This window comes from Aythya ferina (assembly GCF_964211825.1).
Source record: "Aythya ferina genome assembly, chromosome: 4".
Lineage (NCBI taxonomy): Eukaryota > Metazoa > Chordata > Aves > Anseriformes > Anatidae > Aythya > Aythya ferina.
Genome location: NC_140300.1, coordinates 73,535,051 through 73,562,771, shown reverse-complemented (window position 1 = coordinate 73,562,771; position 27,721 = coordinate 73,535,051). Strand labels below are relative to the sequence as shown.

At 38.7% G+C, this 27,721-nt stretch overlaps 1 long non-coding RNA gene across 1 annotated transcript; it reads right to left on the bottom strand.

The window, feature by feature from the left end:
* Positions 1-915: 915 nt before the first annotated feature.
* LOC311435697 lies at positions 916-27,721 on the bottom strand. Its single transcript, XR_014692320.1, has 3 exons — positions 27,621-27,721; positions 12,436-12,630; positions 916-999 (listed from the first exon to the last, which is right to left on the bottom strand). It is a non-coding gene; the product is annotated as an uncharacterized lncRNA (long non-coding RNA).

The window sequence follows — 27,721 nt, the reverse complement described above, 5'->3', positions numbered from 1 at the left end:
AATAATAATAATAATATGAATCCCCAGAATAACACCTGTATTAATTAATTGTCCTTTATGCAGATGGAGCTCAGGGAGGAAACTGCCCCAGCCTGTGCCTTTCCTGAGGTTTGTACTTCCACATCACGCTGGAAAGGGGTGCCCGATGCCACTCCTTTGCCTTTACATTAAGTGATGAATAAGATCCCTAAAATGAACTTAGCCAGTTATTTTCTAGGAAGTAGATTACGGCTTGAGTAAATTAGAAGTTGTGTGCCAAAATTTCTAAACAGAAGAAAAAAAAAAGAAAAAAAAAAAGAAGGTGATTGAACATTCAAAAGAGTACTTTGTACAACAAATAAGTGTCCATTTTCAGGCCCGTTTTAGAGACTTGTCACTGAATACCAGGCCTCTAGCACAGACTCTATGGGGAATATTCCCAACAAGAAGCTGAGAAGGGTGAAAAATTTCAGCTCGTGAAATTCATATAATTAATTATTTTTTGCCTTCATAGTATTTTTTAGTTTTCCTCTTCTAAATCATTTCACATCAACATTTCACAGGACCTGGAACACTTCTTTTCTACTCTGCCTCACTTTTTGGAAAGCATTCCTCTCCTTCCTTTTGCCTTCATATTGTGTTATTTCTGACCTCTTGCTCATCTTTTATTACTCTCCCGTTCCTAGCTCTATTATTCAAGCTGATATTGCAGCTGTGATTTCTATTTTTTCTTTGCCCTTTTTGGCTTTGCCAGGCATTTCATTAGCAGACTCATGGGGAGCATTTATACTGTCTCTCTGCCATGACAGAGTTCAGTGGGATTTACTAAAACTGATTCCTTGGCTATATCTGCTTCCAGTTACTATTAGAAATCTCTTTCCACTGAAGCGCATCGAGCAGATCAGATTCAGACCCGCTGAAAGCACGCACAAGCACAGAGAGGCACAAGAAGACGTCACCGGAGGTCCAGCTTCTTAGACCACATCCCAGCTTGGCCCACATCATGGCTGTAAAATTCTCCTAAAAAAAAAAAGTGCATTTTCAGTCTAAACTCAGTTCCTGAAAGCCATAATTATAGGAGCATACTCATGTCTTCTACAGAATGATGGGGGATATCAGAGCTCAGATGTTACGATCAAACAGTGGAGGGCTAAAATCAGCTGAAATAACTCATGGACCTGTTTTTATTTAGAGCTTCTTGGGTCAATGTATTTTTCCACAAGAAAACTAACTTGCTGGTAGAAAGACATGGCAACTACGGCACTGGTGCATTCATCCCTTTTTTGCCCTGTGCCACAGGAGTTCCTACTTCAGCCCTCCCCTCCCGCAGTTCCCTGGCTCCCATGTACCTTCATAACTTTTCTTTTGCTTTTTTTTTCCCCCTTCTTCTTCCCCACCCCCCTCTGTTGCCTTTTAAGCTTACTGAAAATAATGAACTCCTGTGGCCTTCAACCTCTCTAATGTCTCTGCTTATTTCTGTAAGTTAGTTTTGGCTGTTAGGCTATGTTATAATGTTCCAGCACAGATATTCTTTTTGTGATGACAGTAAATAAGATACACACAGACTTTTCTGTTTATTTTTTCAGCTGTTCATTTATAGTAAATTTTAATAAAAACTGTGAAACAATTTTGTTCCGTGGAGGAGGCCTGACACAAAAGGAGAACAATAATGTGCCAAAAATGCGTTGTTATGATCTTTCAGATGGGTACTGTCACTAGGAGGGGTCTGCACTTCAGTCAGAATGAACATGATAAAGTATGAACAGTACAGCTGCAAACTCCCTTTGGATAATGCTGCAAAACATATGGAAAACGTTTCCTGACTTATGAAAAATAATATTGGGGCAGAATATAGTAAAGGGACTGGGTCAAAAGGGTGCATAAAGCGTTAGCACAAACCTTAAGTGCAATCTTGTAGCCATAAATTCCCTACTAATGAAATGTATATGCAATTCTTACAGCCCCTCTGCGTTTGAAAAATCTATAGTGTTAATAAAGTGACATGGTTAGAAATCTATACGGGACCTTATTTATTCATTATTTATTTCAGGAGATGGCCCTGAATCTAAACACTCCCGTTGGGAAAGTTTGGATTGTGATTTAGGTTCAAATCCTTACTTTTTTTGGCTGGGACCCATTCCTGATCCTGCTTGGTCTGCACACTAGCATGCCACTTCATTTCATCTGCCTTGCACAAGGCTGGGCCAGCAGACAGCCCCAAACCCCACAGCCGGACCCAGGAGGGGTCCCAGGCATCCCCACCAGCTCCTCCAAAGGACTAATGCCTTTTAAAACTATGATTGAGTGTCTCTTATGTGGGGTAGCATCCATGAGCAGCAGGATGTAAGCGCTGCTCTGTACTCTAAATTGACTCTGTCACCTTTCTGTGGTTTTTACTTGTTTTATAATCGCTCACTTGATCCTACCAAAAATAAACTAGCACGATCAATGGAATAGGTAGACCATGGGAGCAATGAATATCCACATGATTAAGGGTTTTCAGGCTTAGGTCCTAAATAACCATAATTGCCACTCTATTATCTACAGAGTTAGAGAACAGAGAAAGGTGAAGGAAGAAGTTGTTACTGGGAATTTATGATAAAAAGACTTTCCTCACACAGAAGCAACTATACCCACTTTTTCAGATCGCAATTACTAAATTCAAATAGTTGAATTAAAGCAAGAAAATGTTCCAGGGTAAACTGTAGAAACAAAGAATACTTTTCATTTTAAATTTCCACAGAATAAAAATTAATCAAAAAGGTAAATTTTTGCCCAAAGAGCTCAGTTTCCAATATGAATGTTGGACCTGGAGGGGCTTCTCCAAAGAGACATTGAAATGTCCAGACTTCTACTTGGGATTACCCTCTGCTAGCAGCAAAGAAACATTAGGAAGAATATATGTCAGCAAGGCTAAATTTTTGTCTTAGACCTGTAGCAGGATGCTATTAGGCTCCTGATCTGCAGGTAGGAAATGATGTGGGATGGTGTGTTAAGTAGCTGATGTGCAGCAGAAATGTAATTGAGGCTGGAGTGGCCATCTTCAGTTGCTTACATCTTCCCTCTGTTACTGATGGTTACCTGTATTTAGTCATGCTCCTGTTTCTCAAATTTGTCATAACTGCCCTGCAGAAGTGTGAAAAAGAGCTATAGCAAAGCAAGATAAGGAGGTTGGATATTACCCTCTCAGTCTTTTATTTGGAGGTGGTGAGTGGCAAAATTAAACAAAATGTATTTTCCCTTAAAAGAAAACAAAAATGTTTGCAATTTTCATAATTCATTTTTCCTTCTTTACAGCCTTACTAACATAAATATAGCTCCTAAAAAAGAGTATTTGCTGAAGGTGAAAAAGTAAAGCCACTGTTGATTTTAAGATAAATGATTAGCAAAGTCAGCTGAACCTCCAGGAAGCCTTACAATAAGAGTACGAGTAACTGAAGTCAAGTGAGACAATTCACCTGAAGCAGAGTAAGGAACATGACTGCTTATATAGTTGCCTATTAAGCTGGTTGGTACCTTGTCTTTTTATTAGGTGAGCCTCACATGGATTTCTGATTTCACACACTCTGAGGTAGTAACCAGAAGCAATTACCCAGCTGTGCCTGCAGAGTGGAGAGCACAGATGACACAGCTACGAAACAGAAAGTGTCACCCAACCCAAGGGTGCCAGGGCTCTGCAGCTTCCTCTAATGTGGTCACTACTTGATAGCAACTGAGTGACCAGCTAGCTGAATGCTTCACAAGCTCTTGACAGGAAAAAAAAAAAAAAAAAAAAAAAAAAAAAAAAAAAAAAGGAGGGAAAAGAAAAATGTTTGGTAAAAGAGGCAGTAATCCAAAATTTTGCAATCAAATTGATATAACGTGCCAAGGCCATTCAAAATAATTTCTTACTGCTAGAAGAAAGGGAGGAAAAAGGTAAATTAGTAACATTTTCATTAATATTTATGCATGTTCCTCACAGAGAAAAATGTAGTAGCAAAACCCATCAGAAAATCATGTAGTTTTTGCAAGTGACTAGTGACATAAGCACACCCTTTGACACACTAAGGGCTATCGACCATCACAACAGGAAAAGGTCCCTTGAGTACCAACTGGTGAAGAAATGAAGCAGTGTGTTTGCAGGGAATATGGTTACTCTTATCCACCTAACAGCTGTTTGCCTGTTTTCAACACTGACGGCACACGTGCTGGATGTAATGACAGCCTGCTCTGTGATACCTGTGCTCCAGAATATTTGGAGAAGGACCAGCTGCTCACTACGGCACCCAAGTCCTTCGGAGTCAGCTCACTTCTGTTACGAATCTGACTCTCTCTGGAAGTTATTTGATCTGATTAGCACGCAGGTGCAGGGAGGCCATGATGACAATTGTTTAGCCATTACTCGGAAACTTTAGGAATCCTGGAAAATTTTCCTGAAGAAAACAGGTATGTAAAGATACTAGTAGGAAAAAGAAAGTGCCTTTGTTTCAGCAGAGAAACAAGTGGAGAAGATAATCTTTGTCCTTTAAGTGTGGGTTTATAAATATTTTACAGTTAAAATACATATATTTAACAAAGAAAGATGTTCAAATTCTGTGTAATATTGACATGATAACTAAATATGGAATCATATCTCTATAGGTAGCCAACATCATAAACCTGTGTGAATATGAGGTAAGGGAGAAGAGAGATGTTGCACGGATGCAGCCTTTGCCATCTCCATCAGCCAACACTAAAATCTGAACACAACTGAAAAGCCGATGTAAGAGCAGTATCTATTCACTAATAGCAGTGGACATGTTGTGATGTTGGCATGCTCTCTGCAAGACCTGTTGAGCCCATGCTGGGGAAAAGGAGAGGGACAATCTGTTGGCCTGTAACACATCACCTCACTCTTTTTTTTTTTTTTTTTCTCTTTTTTTTTCCCCAGATGGGGATTTCATGAGTAACATGGAATATATTAATTAGCTCCTTGTGGTCTGGATTTCAATTAAGGAGATGCAGAAAACCAGGGGCGGCAGCTGCTAGAAGTCAAGCTCCTTTTCCTTAATACGAAAAGAGCAGCCTGGCTCTTACCGGACCACTAGAGCTGTCTCCTACAGTTACAGCACACTCGGAGAGCACCGGAGTTCAAAAGCATTCTGGAGGGTCCTGGTGTTAGGGTGAGGATATTTGAGTCCTTGACTCCGGTCCTTATCCTTTTACAGGACCAAGGATTTCGACTGTAAGCTTCAAATAGCAAGTAAAAATAGCAACTAAAAGCATTCTTTAGGTATTTCATGTTGTCCTTGTTCTTTGTCTGTTACACACCTGCCATGGAAAATGTTGGATATGAAAAGTGCAGCAAGTTTTGACAAATGATTTCTTGTTTAATTAGGGGGATGTATGGATGACATACAATACAAGACAGAAGTCAACAGATTGCTCGTGGGACATCCTCAGAGAATGGGGATGAGCTCCGTAACCCTGTTTTCCTTGTTCTTGTCTGATAGTTCTCAAGCTAATGATCTCAGAAAAATAGTTAAATTTCAAATACAGGTGCATGTTTCTCTTTCACAAAGGCATGCCCATCCTCACTGTGCTGAATCCCAAAGTATTTCTATTCTATTTAAAACAAACAAACAAACAAACAAAAACCAAACAAACAAAAAAAAGAAAACAACAAACCAAGGCTTAGGACAAATGTCAGTTTTAAAGCTTTATAGTAGAAGTTGGATGAATTTCCTTTCCACAGCGAAATGTTATTATAATTGACATGAAACTTCTACCTGCATTTGCAGAGCAGAGTCCAGCCCCACTCTTTTTGTACATATATATATTATACATATATATACATTATATCTATATATATAACATGATTTTCTGGTCCATACACACTTCAAAAAGCAATATGGGGAGGGATACTGGTCTCTTAGCACTTCTGCATTATGATCTACTGACCCTGAAAATAGGGTCAGAAGGAGGTCTCACAGCTAACTGGAAAACTAATCAATATAATTCTACCAAAGGGCTGGTACACACCAAGTAATATAGTCCCCTCCCCCTCACCGAAAGTCTGTGCCTCATTGCAGGGATTATAAACATCACATTTTGATACTCAGGAAAAGAAGAAAAAATATCAACCAAATAAAAATCTTTGTGCTTTGTGAGGCTCAGGATTTCACCAAGCCATATCATGGTTCTCAGATGTTAATTCTGAGCAGTCTGATTGGTTATGTTTTACAGTTTGGGCTTTCATTCCTTAGTAAGAAATTTAGAATTTTACTTTTGTTTTCTTCTACAGTTAAAACCAATGATGAAAAGGTAATTTTCTTCCTCTTCCCCTCCCACCCCCCCTCTGCAACCCCAATATTACAGTTACACAATGAGAAAAATAAGCTAGTCTGATGCCACGCTAAGAGTCTTACTCACACTGATTGTGCATAGCCCCGTGCAGCCTGGAGGAATGTCATCATGGACCAGGGCTGCATTTGATTCTGATCAGGTACTTTTACTGAGAAAGAGAGCAAGACAAAGGGTAAAAGGTCACTGGTGACTAATTTTCTGAAAACCAGCAGCTTGTGTAAGTAATAGAACATTTATTGTATTTCTCTGTCATCCCAGCAATGAGCTAGAAAATCCATAAGAATTCCCAGCACTAGCCTTTATTAAAGTATAGCCCTGGATTAGTTTAATGTCCAATTTAAAGTCACTGCTTGCACCTACTTTGCTTACTTTTCTTAAAGAGAGCCATTTTCCCCCAGTTACTTCCCAATTTACGTTACCAAGAATATCTTTTCCCTTAATATAAACTAGGGTTTCATTTATTTTACACGCACATATATACATAAATGTTGAGAAAAGAGCACTTGAGTGCTGCATTCTTACATTAGAGACTTATTTTCTCCACACTGAAATATTAAAGCATAATCGGAGCTGGGCAAATACAGCAAAATCCAAGAACAGCCTTTCAGAAAACAACAGCACAGGAGTTACAAACTCCCTTTACAATGTTTTCACCCCTTCCTCTTGCTCTGGGTAAACATTCATGTGGTTTCAAAATATTATTTCTCTGAAAAGATGTTCATAGCACTTAACTCTGTTGTGGACAAGACAGAAAATGTTAATCAAATGAGTTCCTGAGGCCCATACCCAAGCCACAGGTCTAAGGCTAATTAGTTTGAAAAGAAGCTAAAAATGCCCCTTCTCCAACAGGAAGCCCCCAAGAGCTCGTGACTATTATGTTCGTTGTCCATAATGATTTGAGTGGAGACCCTGAGTGGCTTGGTAGTGCTGGAGATGGCAATCAGTGCTTTCAGTCAATACAGTTGACAGCTGTAAACACTGTTATTGGACCTTCAATGAGATCCTTGATACATGTTAACCCCATAAAATGTAATTACCCTCCAGACTAGACTAGAACAGCAGAATATAAACACTGTTTTGTGTTGAGTGAGCTCTCCCTTCCAGAGGATTTCATTAGGGAAATTGTCTTTTGCTGGCTCATATTACACTAAACCCACACCTAGATTAGCTTTCTGGTAGCAATAGTGCAGCTTTGCATCACCTGAATCATATGTACCCTTCCAGCATGCCTCTATATGAATTATGCCTGAGCAGAAGTTGCTTTATCTGTACCGGCCACCTTCAGAAAGTCCTTCAGAAACAAGCCTATAGTTCTCTTCTGTCTGCAACACTGACTGCTCTTTGAGCAATTCTGAGCTGTTTGGCAAGAGCCATAGCAGTGGGGAAAGCTTCCACCATCCAAAATGCACTCACTGCAAGTTTGGAAATGCCTCTCCTCTCACTAGCATGTCTGCAAGGCCAGCTTTGAGAGCACAGTCTTTACATAGTGCTCAGAGAGGCAGTCTCCTCCACACGTGTTGGCTTGCTCTTTTCTCTGCAGATGGCTGGAGGACTTTCTCATCATGAGAACAGTGTAGATGGTAAGAGCTCTCAGGAGAGAGGCTCTGCCATGGCTCTTGGTCTTCCACATGAGACATTTCCAGCCGCTCCCCTTCAGTCACATCCCTCAGGTTTTTCAACCTGACAGGTGTTATCAGAGTGGTCAGCACTGGAGAAGACACATTATTCTTCACTATGCCTGCTGTCAATTTTGATTTGTCCTTGTGCTCAGGAATCTTGGAGGGAGGGGAAGACAAGAGTCTAAGTGAGTACCACTGGCTCTACAGGACATGTGTTCTGTTTTTCTTTCCAACGGCTTTCTTCCTTCATTGGCAAGTATTGGTTTTTGCTCTTTGATGCTGTAGACTTTCATTGCAGATTTCCTGCACCTGATTTTACTTCTTACTTGTGCCTCAATTGCCAGGGACCATGGGGAATATTTTAATGGAAAATGGAAAACAAACAAACAAACAAAACAAGCAAACAAACAAACAAATACAGAGAGAGAAAGAGAGAGAGAGAGAGAAGGAGAAAGGGAGGCAGGGAGAAATAGAACAAAATTATCTTCAGAGAATTTAAATTTGACGTCTAAATTCCCTGTCATGTCCAGCTCATGCTTATGACATCACAACCAGGAATCGTGGCAGGAAAAGACAAGTGTTTAATACAGAAGTTTTCATGCATGGCCAAAGTTAATGAGATAGGATTTGTATTTTACACTTATTAGCTACAGCTAATGTAAACTCTCAAACACATCTGAAAGCATATATTGTGATTCACAGATTCTGGATTTAATGAATGATATATATATATATATATATATATATATATTTATTTTCAGGCAGCACAACTGTGAAATAGTATTTAAAGAAATTGTTCATGCTTGCATACAAGCCAGTTACTTGATGGATGTATCACACACTTTAAATCAACACGGATGATACTATTAAAATTGAAGTCACAGCTCTTTAGCTGCTGCTTTTCCAATTTAGTTATTTATAGGAGAAGAATAAATATATCTGGTTGAATCTTGTAGTTAGAGCTAAAAAAAAGCACAAGAAGAGGTATAATACACAGATAGGCAGATGACTGTTTCAGTGTAGTCTGTACATCAGTGACAATGATTCTGTGCCTGAGAGTGGATTTCAGGTGGAAAAAAGAAGCAGAAATAGCGGAGGTTTGTAAGATAAAGTAAACCATACTTTTTTAGAAGTGCTGAACATCAATAGTTCTAATTCACATCAAAATATAAGATCAACACCTTTATAAGAAGAAAAAAAAAAGAACACCTGTTCAGCAGTTTTTGAAAGTTGAGACTTTTAATGTTAAATCATTCTAGTTATCTAAAAATAGGTCTTAATTAACTTTGGAAAATTGTGGCCAAGTTCTCTGGAGGTAGGACTGAATAGTGTGTTTCATATCCCTGCCTGAAAACATTTTTGATTTTCAGCAGAGGAAATCCCATCAGAGAACACACTGTAAAAGAGACAACTTGCTCTCCAAACACCAATAGAAGCCCATCACTTGTTTGGGACAAAACCCAGGGAAACTGAACTTGCCAACACCGTGATTTCAGAAAAGAGGAAATTCCTAATAAAACAAAACAAAGCAAAACAAACCAAAACAAAACAAAGCTTTCAGGCCTGTGTTTGATACTGTATATGAATAACTAAATGCAATTACTTTGCGTTTAATTTTGCTTATGATATCCCCCAGGCCAAGAGACAGCAAAATGCAGTAGTTACTTCCCCATCCTGCTCCTTCAAACCTCCCTTGTGCACAGCACTACTATCCAAGGAGTGGGTAAGGCTGAGAATGTGTCCAGGTGCTAAATGGAAGTAAAATTTACTGAGACAGGAACCCCAGGAGACTTTACCAGTTGGTTGCAATTATCAAGGTTCAAAACCCAAGTTAAAGGAAGTAAGATGGTACGGAACTGAGCAGGAGGCAGCGATAAAGTAATATGGGTTTGAAAGGAGACAGAAACCTAAGTAGAAATGGGAGTATTCAAGTACTGGATATAATCTGGGGCATATTAAGTGGAAGAAATAAATCAAGCAATAGCTTTGAGCACATGGTATAGAGCTGTGCTTTCTTTTATAATTTGTGAAATGATAGCAATTTTTGACAGAGTTTTTAAGAATCAGTTGGACACAGGCTGGAGACAAAGAGGTAAATCTGCAAACCCACACCACTGACAATCTGGAAAACCTGACAGAAGTACTCTTACAACAGCATAAGGCCTAAGTTTAAGCAGCTTCAGGCCAATACAGTGCATCCAGAGATTACAAAAGCATTAAGTATGACAGTTCCATTTAAATGTTAGCTACAAGCAAACAGTACTTTTTCATGGAAAATATATTGGTGAAAAATGACAAACAATGTTAAAAATAATAAGAGAGATGAAAATAATGTAAGCAACACGATCATGTTTAAAACATGACAGAGTTTGAAAGGTTTATGGAATAGCAGTTAAGTATATGTGAAATCATAGGGAAAAGAAAAAAAAAAAACGGAAAATGAAATTAGAGCTAACATGAGAACACATCCTTTAAGTGTAATAAATGAAAAGACTATTGCTCTAGTCATGGAGACTATTTGTGTTTATGCCTCCAGCAATGCAAAGCAGCTTGGAGTAGAGAGATCTTAAACAATAAAACTGAAATCCTGAATCCACTAAACAAAATTTCCAGTGATGTCTTGGGGCAAGGGGAGAGAGGAAAAAAAAGGTACATTTTTCAATTTTCAATTAAACTCCCCCCCCCTGCCCCCGAGGGAAGGGGAAAGTGTCAAAATCTTTTTATTATGTAAAAAAAATTCTGGATTAAACTATTGGTCAAAGCTGGTAGAAAGAACAGTCAATAACCCAACTGTTGGGTCATACATACAGATGGTTTTAGCCCCAACTTCCCTCTATAGTGGTGATCATCTTTGTATATGTATTTATTTGACCAGAAAAAAAAAAAAAAAAAAAAAAGGCTGATTATATTATCTAGAGATTTTTTGCTCTTTATTTGGAATGCGACAAAGGCAGAAACTTGGTCCCAGATCCCATAAAATCCACAGATCTCCAGCTAGCACTCTAACCACTAAATTATTGATTTTACTGAATTAGCCTTCATATATTGAATTAACCTTACATATTCATTTTCTGTCTGAAACGTCTCACATCATACTCATAAACAGGATATTTTTATAGTTCTCAGTTTTCTTCTAAGAAAAAAAAAAACCTAGTCAGTTTGCTTCTCAACACCATAAAAAGTTGTAAATAAAAGTACAAACACTACAAGAATAGACACACGTTAATAAGCATGGATTTTTTCCCAGGTATTTTAGAAGCAAGAGGTCACCAAGAAGATCATGAGGCCCCTTATGGCTGATGACAAGACTAATTTGTTGACAGAAGATTTAGCATTACTTAAGAATTATATGAATTCTTTTTATCAAAGGGAAGAATGGCTGATAGATACCAGAAACAGATTTATTTCCCTAAGGAGGAAGAAGAAATACTGAAGGAAATCAATATCAGGTCAGAACAGGTGATTGAGAAATTTGAATGTTCTATTTGCAGGGGAGGGAAAAAAAGTTTCGTATGGCTTTTTTTTTTTTTTTTTTTCGCCCTCAAGAAGACTACAGTTGTGCTCTTAGCACTCGTATAATTTGAAAAATGGAAAATCAAATGTAGAGAAATTCTGAAGGATTCAAATGAATTATTTTACATCAGGAACATCTCCAAGTAAGTGATATTTCAAAATGATTTGTTAAGGCATAATGAAGAGGAGATTATATTTTTCTTTTTTTTTTTTTTTATTCACTTCTTCCTAATCTAAAGAAAACAAACCAGGATTTGAAGGTGGAAAACTTCACAGCAAGGAAGTTCTTGGGCTTCTTCTGAACCTATCAAGAACCAGACTTTATCAGCTCAGGGAGAAGCAGACACAGTCCTTGCTAACAAGCAAGGTGGAGGCAGTGGGAGTCTTGTCCTCAGAGCTGATTAGTATATCTTGCTGTTCATTTGGAAATCAAGCTCCTACATCATTCTCATAAGCATTTTCTTGCTCTAGTTCCTTCCCCTTCCCTCCAACAATCTCCCTCAAAGTAATCACACGCTTTGTGTACACAGAGCGGAGAGGAGGTTGACATTATTGCAGAAAACAGAAAAGGGGAAAAATAAGCTCCTTCTTATATAAACTTCTGAGGCAACCAGAAAGATTAGGAGTATTAGTCCTCCCCAAAAGTAGAGCATGATTGATAGTGTCTGGTTACAGCTTGACTGTTCTGCTCGAAACAGAGCCATACTTTCCAAAACCACCACTGTTTTACATGCCCCTTTGCATGAGTATTCAGAACAAGGTAACTTCTTCACAAGTTTTGAGCACTCCCCATCTGAATTCTCAGAGCTCACTGCTGCTGAAACCTTAAACATGGCCATCAGGAACTGAGACCTTTAAGAACAAATACCTGGTTTTGGCATAGCTTTCACACAGAAGCTGTCCTTAGAGCATACTTAAGGAAACATCCACAGACTTCAGTAAAGAGGCAGCATTTAGGCTATCCCTGGGCAGCAGACAAGCCTCTTGTTACTCCAGTTACCTGGTCTGAGGGCTCAGCTGGAGCATGACGTGGCTCTCTTTCTTCCAGCCTATTTGCCTGGTTTTCTTCCCATGGAAAGGGGGGAGGGAAAAGCCACACTTTCCATCAGAGCCTTGTCCAAACAGGGAGTTGGAGGCTGGTCAAGGGGCACATCTGGAACAGGGTGGCCCTTGGAGGTCCCAGGGTACAGCCAGACTGTGTCAAAGAGGAAATGTCAGAGCACATCGATCAGACAAAGTGCAGTTTTGTTTCCCCCCCACATGCTGCTTTGTAGATTTATAACTTCACAAACAATCCTAATAAAAACAGGAATTATTTCCACAGTAAATTGCTCCTCAGCATGAATAAGACAACTGGAATCAGGTTAAGTTACCTAATACCAGCTGATGTTTCTTCCAGCATTTGGGAAAAAATTAAGATGAAATACATAAGCATCAAGTATGACTATAATAATCTATAATTATAATGAGCTGTTCGAGAAAGATGGAGAGTATCAAAGTGAATTTCTTCAAGTGTTTCAAATAAATTTGGTTATATTGAGCAACAAGACCTACTCTGCGATCAACAAAATGAGTTAAGGAGTAAAAATCATAGAACATTATAGAAATAACAGTTCACTGAGAAAATAATGCACAGTCCTTAAACGCACATTTTGCCATCTGAATTTTTTTCAGACAGAGGAAGATATGATGCAGACTTCAATAAATCCACACTGCAGTTACAAAATACTACAAACATTTTCACTTCGAGTTCCAAAGAGCTTAAATGCAGAGAGGTGCATCAAGCCTACTGCATCAGAAATACTTCAGAGCCAAAGCCTCAGGTGTTAAAAGGCATCTCTGCTTCATAGGCTGTAGGGGAGCAAGTCTCAGGGCAGCCACTCTCCCACTACAACACAAATGGTTTTTCCAAGCTGGGCCGATTATTCAAGGCCCCAGACAAGGCCTCACAGCCATTTCACCAAGCCTACTTATCCCATATAAATATATATATTGAGTACCTATATCAAATATTGCTCTTTAAAAGGAAACCTTCCTCTGACTCCAGCTGTTCCTACTGATTTGAAATTACATTTTTCTCTGTATTTTTCATGTACTAACTAAATGACAGTCACACAAATCCTAAGTAGTGCCTTTCATATCACACGATTTCTTAGTTAAACAACAATCACTGCTTAGTTCATGTTTTGTCTGTTCTCCATGGCAAGCTGACATCTTACCGAATCAGAATATAAATAATTTTAGTCCTCAGCTGTTTTGACCGAAGAGTTCTATGAAGAAGGTTATGAGAAAATGATCAGCACTCACTCATTCTTATCTGGTTTGGGCGTTCTTATCTGGTTCAGACTCTTCAAATTCAGTACCGGTCAAAATGCAATTTCTCTATCTTTCCTTAAAAATTAAAAGAAGAAAAAAAAAAAAAAAAAAAGGAAAATTGAAAAAAAATCTTAACTAAGGAAATTCTGTCTGTGAAATGTCAAACATATAAGAGCACCTGAAGATTTAAGGGTAGCCTAAATGAGAGTGTCAGAGTAGAGCAGATGTTGCAATCCCTGCTGGGTCTGCTGTAATTCCCTATTTTGCATTAAGTTACCTCTGGACGAGGGGACACCTTACCCCAGGAGTGCTTTCTGCTATACCCAAAGAAAGTCTGCAAGCCCAAGCAATGAAGAGGAAGGCACCTCTTCTTATCGTTTGGAAGCCTCTAGTACTTTGTCAGGTTCCTTCCCATAAAGACTTACACTGACTGAAAGTGCCTAGTCATTGCAGATGATCCCGGGATGAAAGGGGAAGGATGCTCCTCCTTTTTTAATCCATGCAAGACTTCAAACAACCTGGCTCTTGGATGGTGTAATGAACGTAGATGATCTTCCTGATTTGTATGGGGAGGATGCATGGCCTATGCTAGTAAACACCAAAATGAGGCAAGAGTGCCAAGATATGAAAATGGTTTAAAGTCTGGTTTGTGTCTGCTGTATTTAAGAACAATGTAGTTTAAGGCTTGCATTAATGTTACTCCATTATAATGCCATCTTGTATTTTCACTCCCCTCCAATTTCCTTGAACAGTATTAATGGCTAAGAGGCACTTCACATCATTTAGTCCCAATTTTGTTGCTAACACAGATCATATCGGCTGAAATTGGAAGTTCATGAATCATTAGCAATGTCAATTTTTCTAACTAGAAAGCTATTAACAACGCTAGAATCTGTATTTTTTTCTCACTGTCAACACTGCTTGTAGGTTGTATCCTTTTAGATCTCAGCTGCAAGTCTCAGCCAGCACTGAAGTGTTACTAAGCATCTAGGACATTATGACTGGGTCATGCCTCACTCTTAGTCATCCCTTAGACTGTTTCCTAAGGACTGATCTGTCCTTAATATAACAAACATTTCAATGTTGCTGTAACTCCTATCACATAATGGCCTTCATGCTATAACCCCAACATCTCATCTCATTTCATCTCCACACTTGTCTTTCACAAGCAATAGCAGTATCTCCCTAAAGATAACGTCCCTGAAGATAATTAGCAGCCAGTGCAGATATACCATCATTAAATGGACGTGAGGAGGGCTCTGAGAGGGCTGCCAACAGCACGAGGGTACCTATGTCCCTTCCTCTTTAAGATGCGTGACTGTCACTGCATTTACTGTTTCTCACTGCTAATATTCAGCCTATAGCTAGATGTGCTCATACATATGTATATACTCCATAGACGCTTAAGCACAAGGACGGTTATCTATTTAGTAAACTTACCAGGACTATAACTCATTTCTTGTTTTGCTTCTGGAGTTTTGTTTCAAACATGATTTTTAGTCTGGATGAATAAAAAACTTTGTTTTCTCTTACAGCTAGGCTGAGTTGGCCCCATACCTCCTTGGGAGTCCACAAGCAAGGAGTGCAGACTCCCCTGACAACACTTTCCAGCAGGACAACTTTAGAGAGTCCAGATGCTGGAGAGTGTTTCCCAAAGACCTGTAAGGGCCCAGCTGGAGGTTTAAAGGACTGCCAACTGCTGAGCCCTGTGGAAGAGTTCCCCTCAACAGGAATGAAATTTCCCCTCAAGGAACAGAGGGCTGAAAGAAGTTTCACACAAACACAGCAGTTCCTTGTAAGCTGCTCCAATCTAATAATGTCATCTTTCACCTTCAATATGTTGCCCACTCAGTTGTTCGAAGTGATAAGTAGATGAGTGGGGCTGTGGATAAAATATTCACACCCAGTTTTCTCCACTTTCTGGCACCACCAGAAAACACACGGGATCGCTTTTGTTGGTTAATTCCTTTTGGCGACACTCACTCCTTCAAAGTGCCCCTCAGCCACTAAAGTCATATACGGTTACATTCTGCGGTAGGAGAGCTTTCTGTTTTTTAATGTCCCATACTATCCTTTGGGAAATCCCTGTAAAGTAGGTACTTAACCAGGTACGTGTCTCATAACAGCCTGAAGAAAACATAGCTCTAAATTCACACCTTAGCACGCACTGCCATGCTTGGACTACCTCCCAAAAGAGTCTCCACACAACAGACAAGCTGGCAAGCTTTTAGGATGATTGTGGGTCTTTTTCCTTCCACTGCCTCAGGCTCCCTTTCTATAGGATAAAGATAACACTGCTATCCCACTCTGTATGACCTTTGAGAATCATAGTGGGCGAGGGGGGAAGCACATTTTCACAGAGAAGTGAGTCTCTATGAAATAAGTGCACTGCTGGAGAACGAGGGGGAAGGAGTGGGGTTTGTTATGCCTTCTTCCACTTCTCCCTGCTGCCAACTGAAACAGAAACAGCAGGAGGGGGAAAGTTAATGCCAAGAAAGAGTTTGCACACACTCAGTTTTGGAAAGCATCCATTCCTTTCCTCTTCAGCTTCAAGCCCCCTGGGCCAACCCTTTCCTGGCTAGGTTTAAACAAAGCGACCCGTGAAAACCCAGGGTGCAGTCCTGGCGTGGGTTATGCTGCCTTCACCCAGGAGGCACCAGCAGTCAAGTGCTTTCTGTGAAGTTTTGTAGTGCGAGGCTAGCTCCTGTGAAATGAAAGCAAACACCTGCTATTCATACGCCTGACATCAAACATTGACTCCTCAGCCCCTCTGTCACCTAAGAACAGATGAATCCAAACACTCTGTTTCTTACACACAAATAGTGGTGGTGTAAAATGTGAGATACAAAAAGTCCTGTAAAGACTCCAGACCTGCCTTGCCCTTACTACATTGTTTAGGAGATGGAGCTCAGATTGCCTGCTCATTTCCTTTTTGACTGGAGGTATTTTTCATAGCATAGAAAATTGTGAAGCACTCTGAAGGGCTGTTTTATTTAATCTTTCTTAATGTTAATGCTCTGTTTACATTTTGTTGGTGGTGGGGATTTTTTGTTGTATGTGCTCAGGCTAGAACATCTCTGCTGAACACATACTCTAGACTCTTAACAGATATCAGTAACAGCACTTCTGCTATCTATTCCTGGGAGTTGGCAGGAGGAATTTATTAATGGGAGCACCTTATTCTATGAAAGATAGGAGTGCTGAAGAAACTGCCAGGCATGAATCCCACCAGCACATTCAGTGAAGAGAGGGGAGCATGCAAATAGCAGCTGACTCATTTTGCTGGGTGGCACAAGTGGCATGCCCTGAAACTCACCTTCTGCTTGTTCTTGCTGTGGTCATGCATGTCTCTCTGTACAGTGTTTTGACTGCTCTGAGTAGCCCATAAGATAGGATTGGGGAAAAAATTGAAGGCAGTGCAAGTGGCAGGCAGCTGGGATGGAGAGTTCTATCACCTTCTGGAGGTAAGAAGGTCACCATGAAATATATCATAACCCTGGATATCTTATGAATTTGGTTCAGTCCCTGAGGTAGCAGAGGATTCATGGGGTTCTCTTTTGAAGGAAATGTTTATCCCTGATTATAATGCATGAATTAATTTATGGGTCCAAAACCCTCAAGGGTGCATCTTACAGTCATATAATGTTTCGATTGGCTTCTCAGATTCACAGTAGCTGATAGATGTGTAAAATCCCAAGTAGGAAGAAACTCCCTTGTGAATCCAAATGTGCAGATACTGCAAAGCAAAAATTATCTCTGCTAATGTTGCCATTAACTTATACTCAAAATATTCCCCTGAAGACTTTTTTTTTTTTTTTTTTTTTTTTTCTTACTTGCTCCCATATGTTTGTGGAGATTACACCTACTTTTAACTAATTCAGGCCTGCTTTGATAACTCACTTCACATGAACATGGATGATGTGAAGTGCCATGCTTTCTGGAAAACTGAAAGACATCAATGGATTCTTAATCCAAAGGCCCTGAAAAGAAAAAAACTAAAACACAAGTGGTCTGTGGGTTGGATACAAGGGAATTGCCTAATGTAAATTTTGGTGTTTGTTTCAACAAAAATATTTGACATCTAAATGGGTATTTATGCAGAATTATACTTTGAATAAATTAGTCTGAAATAATGAAAACACTATTCCACTACTTCAGTCAGCAAAGCATAAGTGGCATAGCTGAACTTCTGCCATTAGAATAGAGACAGCTGTTTCTTGTTGGCCACTTCGTGGTTGGTCAGGTTCAGTGAGAAAAATAAATGCTAATGTGTGAGCTGCTAAAGACATAAGCCTATAAAGCTCTTTCCTTGATTATCAAAGGAATAAATTCTTGACTCAGAGGGTGGTGAGGCACTGGAACAGGTTGCTCAGAGCTGTGGATGCCCCATCCCTGGAGGTGTTCAAGACCAGGTTGGATGGGGCTTTGGGAAAACCCGTGCACATGGTGTCCTTGCACATGGCAGGGGGTTGGGGCTATCTGACAACCAAGTTCCGTTCCAACCCAAACCATTCTATAATTCTATGGTTATTACAAAAAACAAGAATGCACACAGAAATCTTACAAGAAAAACAGGAAACTCAAACCATTTTGAAATGCATCACTTTGGTGGGCTAGTCCTTGATAAAGAGGGGTCTTTTAAAAGGATGTTTTGCAAGCAGCTCTTGGATAGCTGTTGCTCAAGCCTGTCAGTCACGTAGCCCAGTCCTCCCCATCACACGTCCTTGTGGTCCTGTTCTCTGGTGACGCAGACAGTGTCAGCGCTGTGAACTCCTGACCACAGGAACAAAGCTGATCACTTGGGGACTGTCTTCACGCTCTGTTTGCACAGCATGGAACTTATTTCACACCACCTCTCTTATTCAGGTTTGCAGGGAGGTTTCCCTCCCCAGGGCCTGAGTAGCACTACTGTGACACTGGCTTCAATAAGTAACTTTTTATTGTGTCTAATCATGTGCAAATGTGTTAAAATTGGTAGTTTTTAGCAAACAGTTATGGAACATATTACCGTGAGGCATTTGTTCATGGCGTGACAATGATTGGCCCCATGCCACTTAAATGTTTTATTTAATAATGTGGGAATTTCAGTATGTTTTCCTTTCATTATTTTTAACTTGAAAACAGAAACAGAAAGCCCCTTCTTTAAAGTTAGAACTTTACCGCCTAGAGTCTGTCAAAAGCAATATAAGCATCTGGATTTTAAAAAGGGAGCTTTTGCAGGATGTTAATTTAATATACTGGCATATTTCATGCATACTTTTTATATTTTGTATGCTTGAAGCTATCTCTGTAGTGACCACCCAGGAACAACAGACTTTTCAAAATTCAAAACTTACGAGTTAAAGATGATGTTCATGTAACATTGGGAATTTCAGGTAGCGTGTGTCAAACTTGGAAATCAAATGCTCCACATAACATTTCAGCTGTTCTCTGCAATCCATTTATATAAGCTACCAGGTGAAATAAAAGGGTTTACGTTACAAACAATCTGAACTTTAGCTTCCAGAGGATTACACATCCAAAATGATTCCAGTTTTAATAAGGTATACTATGAATTGAAATATTCTCAGTCTTATATTAGTATGAATACTGGAAGGTAACACATCTCAAGCTCACACTTTTTTGGTTAAGATGCAACATTAAGACATTGCAATGTACATCATGTGAGAGGAATTAAGGACCAAGGTCACTCATATGGGTCACTGTTCTAAATTGGGAGTTCCATTAGAATAAGTTAAAAAAAAAAAAAAGAAAAAAGTATTTCCGCAGTTTCATGAAAAACTTCTGCATAGATCTTTTCCAGCAGTGTCTACTGGATCTGGTTATGGTTTTGAAAAAAGAGCTCCTCACTTATTGTAAATGCTGTGTGTACCAATTGCTGGCTTTCTTAAGCATTTCAAGAAAAAACATTTCTTTAGAAACATAGTCTAAAAATACAATGCATCCTACATGAAACAGTTTTGTTTGTGCAAGTGGTTTGCTCATACTTTTCTGTAAATCAAGTTTGGAAGCAGAAAGGAATACGTGAAAACAAGACAAAACAAAACAAGAAAATTGACATGTTTTCTTTTCGGTTGGACCATTTGATTTCAGAATTCAAACAATATTTCATATTTTGCCTGTTTATAGCTATTCTGTGGGCTTACTTACTTACATAGTAATATGTTGAAGTTCCAATTTTATATAATAGGGATGACAAACTCATCCCATCATTCTCCTACTAATCTCCCTGCAAGAAACAGTTAGAGAGAAAAATGTGAACATATTGACAAATACTTGTAAGTACAACTGCCCTGAGTTTTAAAGTGAATTTGAATGATGAATACCATACACTAGAAAACCCCAAAATCTAAATTACAAGATTAAATGAGGAGAAGAAGAAATGGATATTTAGTAGGTACGGAGCTAGAGTGAGCTCCAGAGCTACATTTCCTACTTCAGCATTGGCAAAGACTTTTTGTAAATCTTCTTTTGGATGCTACTATTAGGCCTTACTATTGCCTATAATTGTCTAAGCATTTAGCATCTCGTTTATTAAATTACTTTTTTGTTTAAATCCTATCATCATCCTAACCATTCTCCTAAAAAAAAAAAAAAAAAAAAAAAAAAAAAGACAGCTGTAATGCAAATACTCTACTCTTTGAAGAGTGAAGGAAAAAACACCATTTATGAGGAAACAATTGAATAATTGGACTTGCTGCCTATACTACAGGTTTACAAACCTTTTTACCTGACAACTAGAAAATATGCCAGCTCCACCACAATGGTTTCTGAATTGAAAAAAAATCTTCTTCAAGGATCTTTTACTTTCAGCCATGGAAGCTTTATCTAGAGATCTGGAGAAACTAGGAGTATTAACTAGGAGTATTTGCGAAGTTGGAGAATCAGGAAATGGAAGGGTTACTTTTTACTTTTTTTTTTTTTTTTGTTTTGTTTTGTTTTGTTTTGTTTCATGTTTTAAACCCAATTTGAACTCAGGCAGCGAGATTCATCCCACTTGAAATAACACAGTTGAAATAATTGTGCTTACTCAGAGCCGCTATGGGTGCTGACGGCCACAATTCAAACTACCTAATGACTGCGGTGGGCAGATTACCAGAGGGAGGACCACTTACTGTTTGTGTCAGAGTGACTCCTTGACCCTTTGTGGAGCACCTGAACAGCCCTGGATATTTTCTGCTCAATCAGCCAGTAGAAGAGGACAAATGGAATTACCTTAAATTAATTACAATCACCGTCAGTACGTTAATGGACCTGATCAAATTAGAGAAAAAAAAAAAAAAAGATGTGCACTTATTTCACCTTTCTAAAGACTTGCTTGTGGGACCCTGGAGAAAATTATGTAACATGTAGATTGTTTTAAAGAAAAAACACAATTATGTTATAAAATAAATACTGGCAGCAAACCACTAAACTGAATGCATTCAAACTCCCTCTCAGGAAAGGCTACATTAACAAGCTGCCAGGAGCCTGACAGCTGCATCTGATTTTCATAAAGTGGAGCAGATTGCTTCAGCTGCCCCCAGTAGGAAGGTGAGGCCTGCGGTGCACCCTTGTGAGAAGGACTGCTAATGCCCCAACCATGCCATGCAGGACAAGGTGGAGCAACTCACGCTGTGTCCTACAGTCAGCCAGGCCTCTCTTGCACAGGGCAGCATGCAGGCATTTTCCTCTTCCCATCCCACTAATTTGGGAGTGAGGCTATGACAAAAATTGGAGTACTTAGATGTTTTCCTAACCCATCTGTACTCAATGGATAAAATAGAACAAGATGGAAAGCAATTATTGATCATTGCCAGCACTTTTGGTGCTCTCAGAATAATAACAGCTTCTCTAGATGCTAATAGGTCTGGTAGGTATCGGTTTCAAAAGTCCACACAACTCAGGCGCGTAAAAGGGCAAAAGTTTAGGCAAGTGGAACCGCAGTGCACATCTTTCAGGGGATTTATTTTTCATCCAAGTCTACAAAATATTATTTATGATTCCACAACCGCCACCAGTTGCTGATGATGTCACACTTGGCGTTTTACATCTTTTCTGCCACCTCAATTTCAACTCCAAGGAATCCTACACTGCAGTGAAAGGCAGGAAAATGTCAAAAAGCATGTGCTATAACTTATCATGCCCCAAACACACTGAGAACACAGACAGTATGTAATGCCTGATAAAGTGCTTTCGCATTGGGATATCAACAGCTTTTCCTTTGTCAGTAGTGCTAAATGAATTGGAAGATTGCTGCGCCACAGCTTCTCAGTCAGAAGAGCTGTCAGCAGCTTTGCAATGGCCATCTGGGGAAAACAAACGCTTGGCCCAAAGCAAGATGACGTAACAGGCAAGGAGCACTGGCAGGGACATGGTGGATTATACTAAAAACCTCTCTTATTTGTTAGCTAGCTGCAGATGACAGCATTGGAGTGCACAATAAAATGCTTTTATGATGCTCTCTAAATCCCTTGGGTTCACCACACTTGTGTACATCTTGAGCTCATCTATTGGCCAGGAATGAAACAGAAGTCAGTTATATTTCAGTCAAGATTATAATTGTTATTTATGGATAACTCAAATAATAGCTGCTGCATAGTGCAGAAGTTTGAGAACTATGTGGCTTTGTTGGGTTTTGTTGGTGATTTAATTATTTTTTTTTTGGCATGCACCTTTTCACATTATTTTCCTTGTATATTTGTTTGGTGAGAGATCATAAAGACTTTCCTTACTGCACTGTGGAAAACAAATGCTGTAAATTGATATGCAATATGTGTTACTTTTGTTCTACATAAAACAGAGACAATCCCAGAGAAAAATCTCAAGAAATGAAATTATTGACAAATGCCAAAGTTCAAATTTCTACTATCCCAGTTTTATGAAGAACAGAAATTCTCATACTTGACAAGATTAATCACATTAATAGGAAATTAATCTTATAGTATTTGATATTTAATAATTCCCACAAAGTGATAGTCAGTTCATGACTATTCAACAAAGGTGATTCAGTTGCACATCTTTTGCTTACACTATTGTGTCTTGGTCGACCCACAGTTACAGATTGGGTGAGATTTGGATCCCAAGTGGTACCTAAATCAGAATTACTGTGTTTACTTCTGTGGAGTTTCTCCTGATTTACATCAAGGTTAATGGAGAACAGAAGCTGGAAGAAAGAAAAAAAAAAATAAAAAAAAAGAGAGGAGGAATTTATTTCTGGCCAAATCTACAGCACAATGACAAAAATTATTAATCAGAATGCATTAAATCAACAGACCAAGGTGATCCGCATGCCTATCTGAGAGGACACTAACATAACACTGAGAAGTTTGGGTAGCTGTAGCCCAGCCAGAGCCCTTACAAATAGAAAAACCGCTCCATCGAGGTGCAAACGGGAAAGGATGCAAAACCACGATCCTACTTGTACCTTCACTGTTTAGAGAACTCAAAAATAAACAAACAATACAGAGTATTTACCATATTCAATGTTAGCTCACTCTCTGGGATGCAGAAGAACCTCAGCTAATAGACTTTCATCCTAGCAGTTTATAATACATGTGCCACTTTAGTAATAAAACTGTGGAAGTTGAAACGTAGCCAGAGAGGAGAGGTGCAGAAATCCAATGTGGGATTTATTTAGAAAAAGGTGTTTGCCACTGGAGTCTGCATTAGCAATCAAGTCTACATTCACTCAGAAAAAGAGGAAAGTATCTTGAATGGATTTCAGAGGATCACCTCTGTTAACCATGACTTCAGTAGAGACCCAGATTTAATTTACAGCTTTCTCAATGGATAGGTGAACAGTATGACATGTTCTGGAAATTAAATTTCAATGATTAAAGGCATTATTTATTACACATGAGCTTGCTCCTGAGCAATTACTAAATATATATATATTTTTTTCTTTGCTAATTCAGCACGATTTGCTGAAAAATCATCTGGAAAAAAAAATCACAAACCAAATTTGCATGGCTTTATTTACGTGTTTGTTTGTTTCCAGTTACCATAGTTTTCAAACTGTAAGGAACAGAAAAATCCAACTCTTAAATAGGAATAGTAAATTCACCACATATGTCTGTGCACACACTACCTAAAAATAAAATACAAATCAAAGCAAGTTGCCAAAAAGGCAATTCTGAGCATAGGCTTCCAATGGAAATCCTAATTCTAAGAGATTATGTATCAGGACTATCAGGAGAAGATCATACACTTCTGTGTAAATTCCTGAAATCAAAAATGTCTTTTTGTTTTTCTTTGCTTTTGCTTTCCATAAGGGGAATGGAAAATAAAGGTTGGTTGCAACACCACAGGACAGAGATATCACATGTAGTTGAAACAGCCAAGGTCTCAGAGACAAACTGAAATATAAATTGTCCTCTGCTTGCAGAGTAGGCAAACAACAATAGGCAGAAATCTGTTCCTAACCCAATCTCAGATTAGCTTGCATAAAATAAGAAAAAAGAACCAAAAAAAAATCAAACACAAACACTGCGTGTTGTTTCTCAAACATGAAAAATTTCATTGCAAAAATGACAGTTCTTTACAGAATTTGTTAAATACTGAAAAGACCATCTAAAGCTACAAAGAAATATAATTTCAACTGTGTTTTCTATTCAGAGATTAATCAGAAGAAAAACAGAAACTTTGCCTTTTACATGAAAACTTTAAGCAGTACTTGATAAATGTATTTACAGGTTCCCATTTGAATGTTGAAATTGTAAATAATAGCTATAAAAAGGGAGGGTATCTCCATGGTTATAGGAGTTGCTGAATAAAGGGGAGAAGAAATGGGAGCTTCTTGGCATACTGTTTCACAACTTTCTTAAAACTGCATATGGTAAATGAAAGAAAAGATTAAAAAGATGGTTGAAAACTCAGATTTTTTTAAATTAGATTTTGTGCTTGCTCATATGTCACTTAAAATGCAGCATTTTCCCTTCAATTTCAGAGAAGGCAAAAGAGTTTAATGCTCTGGTGTGGGGCCCCGGTGAGCACAGATCTGCTACAGATTCAAAACTGTGACCTTAAACTGCTTATTCCTTCCTCTCCCTTTATGTACCCATTCTTCTCCCTTTGCTTGCAATGTCCTGACCATTTATGGTACTTTGTTCATCCATTTAACAGCTGTCAGTTTGCCTGCATTCCTTCTCTCCCGTCATCGGAATGGTTTGAGGTTTTCTTCCTAATCGCACCTAATTGGCTGTTTAAAATGCATAATCCTCTTTAGAAGATTACTGTAGCAGAGGCTTTCAGAAAACGCCTGCTCTTGTGTTATCTCAGGTCTTTGGGGTAAACGGTTGTGGCTTTCCACACGATCCCTCTGCTGCATCATTAGAGACATTTGGAGGAATGCACAAACAGCTTCCAGAAACGTTCTATAGTGTTGAGTTTCCTCACACAAGCAAACAAACAAAAAAGACTGAAGGGAGGCGTATAGGTTTGGGCTGATGCTTTGGAGTGGGTGATGTAGTATAACAACAGCCTAGGTTAATTAACGGACATTTTTACTTAATGAACTATATCACTACAAGAGCAGGTTAAAAAATTTAAGAAAATATTTTAAAATAATAAAATCTATATTTACAAGAAACTACTCATCTATAATTAGCATCTTTTTCATATGTAAAGCTGAGAGCGATGATACTACAATCTGCTGAAGTCCTTAATCAATCACGAGGAACAGAAAAGGTGAGAAGAAAAGAGAGAAAGAGAATTACAGAAGAATTAAGATTCCTAACCTGCTAAAGATCCAACAGCCACTGTTGGAAAAGGAGTATTTTCTATAATAACCACATTTATTATGCATTACTAGTAAAACCCTGACAGGTTTATCAAGTCATTATACAGAAACCCTACCACCAGTGCGTGCTCACATACCAAAAGCCCACAATCTAAAATTACATGTTTGGGCATTCATTGGATAAGGATATTTCAGGGGAGAAGATAGGTGGAAGAAAAAAAAAAAAAAAAAAAAAAAGAGATGAGATAAAAAGAAAGAATCTCCTAATAACATGAGAGGAGTCAGGCATATCTGCAATTTTTGCCAATTACATTTTTTCAACCATCATTATCTCAATGTTACCCTGTGAGCCCCCTGAAAATACCTTGGAAAAAAAGGATACCTCAGAATCCACTGGTCTTATGAAGCTATGAGTTTTAATTGTCTAAACCAACATCCTCTGTGCTTTCTCTCTTTACAAAAGGACTTGAAATATTCAAGGCAGAAACAGGATAATAGAATGGAACACAGCATCTTTAAGCACAGATAAGTTAAAAAGATACACAACAATACTGAAAGTTTTTGAACAGACTTCCAAGGAGCTGGATTCACCAACAGACCAGAAACAATATGGGTGAAAAGTGAGGCTGTTTTTTGGAGGAAAGGTTATGATGGTACTTAAGAGTGAAATTTGGTTTACCCAAGAATAAGTGCCAATAAATACCTTAAGATGGAGAATTGACCATAGGCCTCAGCAATCACAGTGGAGATGTGTGAAATTTATCACAGGCCTCCCTGTTATTTACCTCACCAGAAGAAGCACAGTGCTAAAGAGCAAGAACAAACAAACAAACAAACAGAAACCACCAATTCTTCAGGCTGTCAAACAAACTGAAGTAGGATATGAGGGCACCGAGATCTCGTTTGGCATTACAACAGAGTCCACACGGTAGATACAGCAGTCCTGATTCACAACTTACACACCCCATTTTACATCATCAAGTCAGCAGAGTCTTGGGAAGATTAGCTTTCACCTTTCAAGGCTCATTTATTTGATTTACACCAGAAGAACAGAGGACAAAGGCAAAGCAAATTAGGGCTCGTGCAGAATTTATTAATAAAGTGTGGATGAACACCATTTCCAGGTCTCAAAATTCAACCTAGATAGGTTTGTAATTAATTTCCTTGATGAATTTGCCCAAAGCCTTCCTTAGCATTGTGCTCACTGTCAGCAACCTCCCATGCAGCTACAAGTTAGAAATCACACAGGTACATTCCAAAAACGAAATCCTAATGGAGAACTTGAAGAAACAGGACCAAAGCAGTGCCAATCACACGTCTCTTAGGGAGTTTCTAAGCAATATTAAGACCAGGGAACTTTATTTTTTTTATGATGTTTCTGTTACAAATTAAGAAAGTTGTAGCACAGTCCAAAAACGGACATGGTATCATCTTTAATCTTTACATTACCAAAGATTAGAACATCTAAAAAATATTAAATAGCCAGATTTGTTCAGACACCTCAGAAGGAAAGAGAGGATATCTGAAACTTTAAAATTTATGCAGAGGCATTTGAGCAGTAAAAGCACCAGAGCTGGATGTGATCAGAGCAGACTGAAGACGGGCTGAACACACAGCACAATCTCAGGGCATTGGTTAAGGTCTTTCTCTCAAATGCCAGGCTTTTTCAAATAAGCAGCAGTTGAAAACCTGACATAACAGGCTTGTCATTCAAAAACTTCTGTTTTACATTTCAAGAAAAGTTGGAATTTTCAGTAAAGCATGTTTGTTTTTTCTAGTGTTAGGATTAATCGATAGATTAATAAAATGCCCTTAAAGTATTCTCCTGAAGAAATCTGGAAGCATGGAAAAAAGTGGAAAAAAAATTAAAAAGTTCAGTGGTTGTTTTTTTTTGTTTGTTTGTTTTAATACAAAGCACTTACTGCATTGTTGCATGCTAGGACAGAGGTTTTCAACTGCACTGACCAGGGAAAAATGATACACAAAAAGGGATAAGACATTGAGCCTTGATAGATAGTCACAATAACTCTAATAAAGCAGCTGTTGTTAGCATTACCAAAGTTTACATGTCAATTTATGATGGTGTGAGGTTTCAGTATAATATTGCTTAGTAGTAATTAGTTGCAGTGATTGCGTATTCAGTTACTTACAGAGGTCCATGGTGTTTAGGAGCCATTCAGAGTTCATTTGCAAATTCCTGTTTTGAAAACTCTTTGAATATTGCACATACTTCTTGCAACCCAAAATCTAG